Source organism: Marmota marmota, unplaced genomic scaffold, assembly GCF_001458135.2.
Source record: "Marmota marmota marmota unplaced genomic scaffold, marMar, whole genome shotgun sequence".
Taxonomy (NCBI): Eukaryota; Metazoa; Chordata; class Mammalia; order Rodentia; family Sciuridae; genus Marmota; species Marmota marmota.
In genome coordinates, this window is record NW_026006205.1 from 5,906 (window position 1) to 12,547 (window position 6,642).

The following is a 6,642-nucleotide window of genomic DNA, read 5'->3' on the forward strand; positions in this document are numbered from 1 at the left end:
ACCTGTCTTCCCCCTCCCAATACACACCAATCTGCTCCTGCCACTCCTTACCCCTCAACCCCTCCTCCTGCCACCACAGCTCCTCCTCCCTCGCTCCATACAACTCCCTCTTCTCCTGCAGCCAAGGCTCCTCTGCCCACCTCTTCTACTGACACAACATTTCCCCTTCCCCTCCATCCCTCTCACCCCCCCTCCTTCCTCCTATACTGAAGCCATGATTACCTCCATGCACTCACCCCTCTTTTCTCCTGTCAGTGCCCACACCCAGTCCCACCAGACCCTCTTACCAGATAACCCAAAGTTCCTTTGTCCCTTCAGGGAAGTGGCTCATGCTGAAGGGATTGTCCAAGTACATGTCCCGTTCTCACTTCAAGATCTTTCCCAGATTGAAAAGCACCTTGGGTCCTTCTCTGCTGACATTTCTACTTATATTTAAAAATGCCAATACCTCTCCCAGACTTATGATCTTATCTGGCATGACATCTCTGTTGTTCTGTCCTCCATCCTTACCCCCATGAGTGAGCCTGCATCTAGCAGGCTCAATCAACCTATGATATCAGATAAAAGCTCAAACAAGCTGAGGAGGGCCCTCAGAACCCTATCCAATATCTGGTGAAAATGGCCTTTAAAGTTTATAATGTCCAGGAGGAGTCAGCTGAACTAGCTAGGTAGGCTCAATTACAGAAAAAGGTAACATTTCAAACCCAGGCCTTACCAGAGCCCTGAGGCCTACAGCTCAAGCAAGAGCTCCATGGAGGTTCCATCATTCCTCTACACCAGGTACTTGCTTCAAATGTGGATGCAAAGGTCACTGAAATCACCAATGCCCAAAGCCACACCCTCCTTCCAGGCCATGCCCTATCTGTAAGCAGACAGAACATTTGAAGAGTGACTGCCCCATGGTTGGCCATTCCTTGGTGCCTCTACATCGGAGTATGACCAGCTAGGTGGTACCTACTCTTAAACTATTGGGGTTCACAGAAGACTGAAGAAGCCCAGACTTGAGGGCCCCCATTACACTCACGGCACCCAGGATAACAGTTCAGGTTAGTGGTTAAGTCCACAACCATCCTTGTGGACACAGGAGCTACCTATTTGGTCTTGCCTGCCCACTCTGGGCCTCTGTTTTCTTCCAAGGTCTCAGTTATGGAGATTGAAGGCAAACCCTCCTCCCCAAACTGAACTGCTCAGCTGACCTGTGCCCTGAAGGGACACCCATTCACAAACTCTTTTCTAGTCATTCCATCCTGTCCGATTCCTCTCGTAGGCAGAGATGTTCTCAAATTACTAGGAGCCACGGTCCAAAATACATCCAGGGAAAACTACCACCCATGTCCTTCTGCCTCTAATCTTTACCCTCTCTAATAACCAGACAGTATCTACTGTGCCATCATCCCCTGATCTAGTCAATCTCCAGGACTGGGACATCTTCAAGCTGGTCATAGCCTCCCACCACAAGCCAGTACATATTTAGCTGAAACTGCAAACTAAACTTCCTTTATGTCCCCATTTTCCCATCTCCAAAACCTATAAGGAGCAATTTAAACCCATTATGGACTGCTTACTTGCCCAGGGACCCCGCTTTCCTACTGACTCCCCCTGCAACACTCCCATATTGCCAGGATGCAAACCCTCAGGAGCCTATCACTTAGTCCAGAATCTCCGCCTAATGAATGAGACAGTTATTCCCATCCACCAGGTTGTTCCCAACCCTGACACTCTTCTTTCTTATGTCCCCCCTTTGAGCACTCACTTTATTGTCCTGGATCTTAAAGATGCCTTCTTTATTGTGTCCCTCCATCCTGATTCTTATTATATCTTTGCCTTCACATGGGAAGACCCTACATCCTTTAGGTATCATCAGATGACATGGACAGTCCTACCCCAAGGCTTCTGGGACAGTCCCTCTCTCTTTGGGCAAGGCTTGGCATGGGATCTAACTGCTTGAGACTTAGGGGGCAGCACACTTTTACAATACGTGAATGACATTCTATGCGGTTCATCATTCGAGGCTTTTGAACTCACACTGATCAGCTCCTCAATTTCCTGGGGTCCCTGGACTATTGGGCCTCTCCAGCCAAAGCCCAGCTTACTACCTCTTCAGTTAACTATTTAGGTACACTTCTCACTTCAACCTCTAAAAGCCTGACATCAGACAGATTCAAGCTCTCCATGACCTACAACCACCCAAAACAGTGGACTACATCCTCTCCTTCCTGGGTCTGGCAGACATTTTCAGGCATTGTGTTCCCCACTTTGCACTTCTTACCAACCCCTTATAAAGGCCACTAAGGAGACCCCTCATTGGACCCTCACCTCCCCTAAGCTAGTAGCCAATTCCTTTTACAAGCTCAGGAATGCTCTCACATATTCTTGCACTCTCTCTCTTCCTAACCCTAAACACCCTTTCCACCTCGAATGGATGAAAGACAGGGTATCACCACTGGCCTCCTCGCTCCGCCAACTGCACATGAAAGACAAAAACATCTTTTAGATTTGTCAATAACAAGAACAACTACAAAAAGCAAAACCTCACTATAAGGACGTTTAAGACTTGGGGTGGGGGGGGGGCTTGGGTTGTGGCTCAGCTGTAGAGCGCTCACCTGGCACATGCTAGGCCCTGGGTTCCATCTTCAGCACCGCATAAAAAATAAATAAATAAAATAAAGGTATTTTGTGCAGAGCAGCACACCCCAGCAACTCACACTCAACGTCTTTTTCTTTTAAAGGTCTTCTCCCACAAACGCGAAGAATGGAATCCTCAGGCCAGATGGAGCAAGTATTTGTTGAAGATCAGTGTAGAAGACTCGCAGTTCAACACACTGCCTGAGGATGGGTCTTCTTCTCTTCCACCCTCTTCTTCTCTTTCGCCATCTTCTTCTGCGGTCTTCTTCAGTTATCTTCTGCAAAATGTGTCTGGCAAGAGGTCTTATATAGCACTTGGGTTACTGTGATTTGCTCAAAGTTATGCTAATTAGGGTTTGAAAAATGTACCAATGCTATTGGTCCAGACTTTTGCCAATCAGGTTTGGAAATGATCTAATGCTATTGGTCAATTCTGTATTCCTACCATTCATTCATATCTGCCCCACTTCCATTTTCTCAATGGAGGTTGAGTAGTGGGAAGTTGAGGTTGTGGACCCAGCTGCAGTGATGCATGGCTTGGGCTTCTGCAGCAGGCCTCCCTGCTGTGCCAAGGCCTGGCTGCTGCAGATGACAGGTCTGACAGGCAGGGAGCCTTGACTCACCCTCCTTAAGCCGATGGGATACCTCTTCAAGCAGCTTCACTCTATGGTTCATGATGACTACTGAGAAATGTTATAAAATTCTATGTTCTCCTGAGAAGTCAACTTAAATATATTTCTAAAAGACAACAAAGAGAGCCTAACTTATTTCAAGTTTAAAAATGTTTTGCCTCTTTCCCTTAACAGGGAATTAAAAGCTCTCTTACCTTGTCTGTTTCATGTTTCATATATAATGATTAATTACATTCACTAATTAATATTAATTTAAAAATTATGTATAATTTTTTATAAAATAATATTCAAGTAAAAAATTAAGACTAGTTTCAAAATCAAAACATCTTGCCTAAGATTGAACAAGTGGCCACCATACCTAAGTTAAAATTCTTTCATCTCATTTCAAGTTAAGACAATTATTCAAGTTTATTTAAAATTAAATTCAGAAGATAGGCTTTTGTTATAAAGATTACTATATTCCTAAAGTAAAGAAAAACACTATATATAAATAAGTAAAAGTTTCAAATTATAAAAATTATATTCCTTAATTTATAACTATTATAAAATTAAATCTTTTACTCTTATTAATTTTATATTGTATTATCCTTACAAGTTTTAAAACTATTATCTCGTAAAGCCTTATGCAAGTACAAATTTTAATGTAACAACTGAAGGTAATTTATAATAATAAGGTGATTTCTTATAAGACAAACAAGTTGTAATACTGTATTTTAGTATCTATACTGGCCCCAGTTTATACTTTTATTGCTTAACCCATTAGTAGAGACAAAGGAAAATCATAAGACTCATAAAAACAAACAAAACAACAAAAATCTAGGCCTCCTTTTGCTGTGGTGCCCTCTTTAGCTCAACAGCATGGACTTTAACAATCCTCCCTTGCATCACAGGTCACTCTTGCTAATTTTCCTGGCCAAATAAAAATACGTATTGTCACTTCTTGCTGTTTAAATACTTGTACAGTGCTGGGCCATTCTCTAAAGCTAATGGTGCTCCAGCTAATATCAACTTTTTTCTACAATTTTAAAAATAAAAAGGGGGAAACAAAATCCCATTTAACCCCACTAAATCTCACAATTATTTTGAAAAGTTTCAAAATTGTGATATTAAAAGTCTCACTCCTGATGAGTGACACATGGAGCACTAGAATAAACCAGATTTAGTAATAACATAGGGTAAAGGCTATGCCTCTATATTTCCAGAAAACCCAACTTGTCATTGAGGAGACAACTGAAGGACCTGGCCTTTCAGGCTGAGCAGATAGTTCAACAACAAGGAGGTAATAATTCTCAACCACAATGGCTATGCTGGTTACGTTGAGTTGCCAGGTGAGTGGAGTCTATGGAAAAATTTATTGGACCTGTTTCCCAGATCTACCTTTAGTACATCCAGCTATGTGGATGAAGAATCCATCCCACTATCTACTAATGATGTTCATATAATGGGAGGTTTTAAAGATGAATGCATGTGCCTGGATTTAATTACATTGGCTACAGTGGGAATCCACCTATATTTTAGTCCATAATAAGCGTGGTGGCTGTTTTAAAAGTAACTTTTAAGGTAAAGACAGCATATTGGCCTCTGGCACTTAAGGTCAAATGGCTGGACAGTTATTAAAAAGGGAGTTTCCCATAAAAAGCCAGCCATTTCTATGGAAAATCCACCAATAACTTACTGCCCTAATTATTCTGCAATAGAATTTGGCACCTGTCCTAAATGAACAGAGTGTGTTAATGTCTTGCCAGAGCAACATAATGCCTCTAGAAATGTGGATATATTTGGATGGATCTCCAAGAATTGATAAAAGCCACATCAGGATGCTATGACCCCTGGAGGTCCATATTCTAACTTCAGCAAGGGTGGTATTCCAAAAGATCTCTGGCATTTAGTTGCTGCCTCAGATTTTCTCAATTATACTCATGGCTCCATGACTGAATTTATAGACAAGAATTGCAAAGAGGACTCCTGTTATGGCCTAGGAGCCTGTGTTCAATCTCCTTAGGCTTTAATTGCTGGAAATGTAAGAATGAGGAGAAAAGGTGATAAATATCATGGAACTTTTTAAGAAATGTAATCTAATGAAGCTCGTTGCCTCAATAATTTGGCTCAAAACACTTCCAAAGCTGTTACAATTGGGAGAATATTGAAAAACAGATTGAGACTAAATTAATGGCTTGAAAATTCATATAGGAGATAAACTTTCCACACTCAAATTTGAAGAAAGGCTTAGATGCCATGCTGGCTATAAGCATATGTGTCATTACTGCAGACAAATATTATGCTTCCCAACATGGTAGGGAAAACATCAAAAATTATCTAATGGGGTTTGGCATAGCAATAATAATAGTTGGACCTTATGAGCCTTAGCTCACAGCCCTAGGGTCAAATGCAACCACCCAGAGATGGGAATAACATGCCGAGTCTCAAACAATTTGTTTTCCCCACTCTTATCCTGTTTTTCTGATCTGCACAGAATCCCTTTGGTGTGTTTCATTATCAATGAAACATTTCTAGGCTTTTCTCTTTGTTAGCATCAGACCCATCAGTTCTCTTCCACTTGTCAAGCCCCTGCTTCCAATATTGTCCTGCATCTTTTGTGTTTAGTTCTTAATATTACTATCCTGGCCTTTATTTTCAGCCAACCCACACTTCAATGGTTACCTCCTCCCTCCCCATGCAGATGACTAGCAGGATTGGTGTATTTCAAGCACTGAAAGAACAGAGGTGCCAGCCTAGATTACTGCAACCAGGAACATAGTGCCTTCAGAACTGGAAGAGAATTAAAGACCTTCCAAGATGAGAAGAACCTAACAGAATTCATGGCCATTAAACAAGCTGGACAGATACTTAAAGGAATCCTACATGCCGCGACCCCTCGCCGGCAAGGGAAAACACAACACAGGATTCTTCTTTCAGCAGTTTATTCAGGCCTTGATTCAAGTATCATCTTCTAGTGACCCCCCGCCGAGCGCCCAAGCACAGCCTAATAAAGCCTCCCGCATACCAATCCTAAGCTGCCACGTAGACCTTTCTCATAGGGTGGGAAGGGATTGCGTGCCAATTCTCCATATTAGGAGTTGTTTATCACAGGCCACAGTGGAAGCTGGCACCATCTTCTAATGGCGGCCACGGTCTAATTAGAACAGCTCACCACAGTTCCCCCTTCTGTTTTATAAAACAATGCAGGCGAAAGTAGAGGTCCTATCCCACTGTGCAGAAGTGGCTGCAATGTATGGTTCAGTCCTAAGGAGGGCCCTTCCCTAGACCTGGTCCCATATCAGCCGATGCCTTTTTTCGTAGGGCGGGGCGTGGACGTCAAACCCGCATGCAATAGGACATGCTTTCCTTGAGGTCCGTTGAGGGATCACTCAAGTGCAGTGCCTTG

The 6,642-nt window shown here is 42.7% G+C and overlaps 1 long non-coding RNA gene across 1 annotated transcript; it reads right to left on the bottom strand.

Moving 5' to 3' along the window:
* Positions 1 to 2,478: 2,478 nt before the first annotated feature.
* LOC125614719 lies at positions 2,479 to 5,825 on the bottom strand. The gene is made up of 3 exons (XR_007345284.1): positions 5,815 to 5,825; positions 4,219 to 4,222; positions 2,479 to 3,222 (listed from the first exon to the last, which is right to left on the bottom strand). It is a non-coding gene; the product is annotated as an uncharacterized LOC125614719 (long non-coding RNA).
* Positions 5,826 to 6,642: the final 817 nt, after the last annotated feature.